The following is a 1,454-nucleotide window of genomic DNA, read 5'->3' on the forward strand; positions in this document are numbered from 1 at the left end:
TCCTTGCTCTTATGCTTCAAGTAATTTTTGAAATCTTTCCAAGATGAAGGCAGTTTCTCAATGATAGTAGCCACTTGAAATGATTCACTTATAGACATACCTTCAGCATGAATTTCTTGTAAGATCAACTGTATCTCTTGCACTTGACTAAGCACAGTTTTGGAATCCACCATTTTGTAATCCAGAAGTTTGCTCACAATGAAGTTTGTAGTTCCAGCATCTTCTATCTTGTACTTCTTGTCCAAGGAATTCCACAATTCTTTTGCTGTCTTGATTGAACTATACACATTGTACAATGTGTTGTCCAATCCATTTAGAATATAGTTTATGCACAGGAAGTTAGCATGTTTCCATGCTTCCACAGTAGCAACCACTTGCCTATCCGTCTTATTTTCCTTGAGATTTGGAGCATTCTCATACAAGAATTTTGCCAAATTTAGTGTTGTGAGATTAAACAACATTTTTTTGTTGCCATCTCTTAAACTCAATACCATTGATTTTTTCCGGCTTTTCTCCATGATTAACAGAAACAGTAATAGGAGCAACAATAGGGCACAGTTTCATTTGACATTTCTATCAAAAAAAAAAAAAAAAATCCATCAAATTGAATTATCAAAATTCAACCAAAGTATATTTATATTACACAATAATCATGAAAATATAACATGACACTGACAATTCTAGTATAAATTTAAGGCTAAAAACATATATCATATAATAAGCCAACTAAACAAAACTCTAAACATGTTTGTGTAAAATCATAAGACATGCAAATGATAGTTTATAATAATAATATATATACCACACGGAAACAACAAACCGCTAAGAAGTTTAGCACCAAAAAAAAAAAAAAAAAAAAAAAACAAACCGCTAAGAAAGCTAGGTTTTCTTTCCCTCCTATCTTAGGCAGTAGAAGTTGCTTGTCCCTTCTTTGAAGGAGAGTTTGTTTGTTTGTATTTGTCTTCTCTTGAATCACCAAGAGTGCCTCTTGAGTTTGTTGGTTGTTTTCTTTTTGTAGGGTCTAGGGAAACACTTTTATTTTTGTTTTTGCTCTCCTTCGTATGTTCCTCATCCAAGTTTCCTATCCATGGAAGAATTGACCAAGAATTGGAATAACTTAACCCTCTCCATAAGAGAGGACACTGGTTTTGCTCTTCCAAAAGTCCAACAATCCAAAGAATACATTATAGCAGCAAAGTTCTTAACTTCACGCTATCTACTCATGGAAGCTGTGGTTCGAACCTTTAAACAACTATGGAGATCAGCAAATGGTTTTAAAATTCAGAATATGGGAGATCATATTGTACTTTTTGTCTTTGATAACAATTCAGATGTGGAAAGGATTATCCAAAATCAGCCTTGGAGTTTCGACAAGCACCTTGTGGTCTTGTAGAAGTTCGATGAGTTTTCAAAATTTAACGAACTGGTTTTTGACAAAGCTTGGTTCTGGGTTC

Source organism: Quercus robur, chromosome 8 (genome assembly GCF_932294415.1).
Source record: "Quercus robur chromosome 8, dhQueRobu3.1, whole genome shotgun sequence".
Classification (NCBI taxonomy): Eukaryota; Viridiplantae; Streptophyta; class Magnoliopsida; order Fagales; family Fagaceae; genus Quercus; species Quercus robur.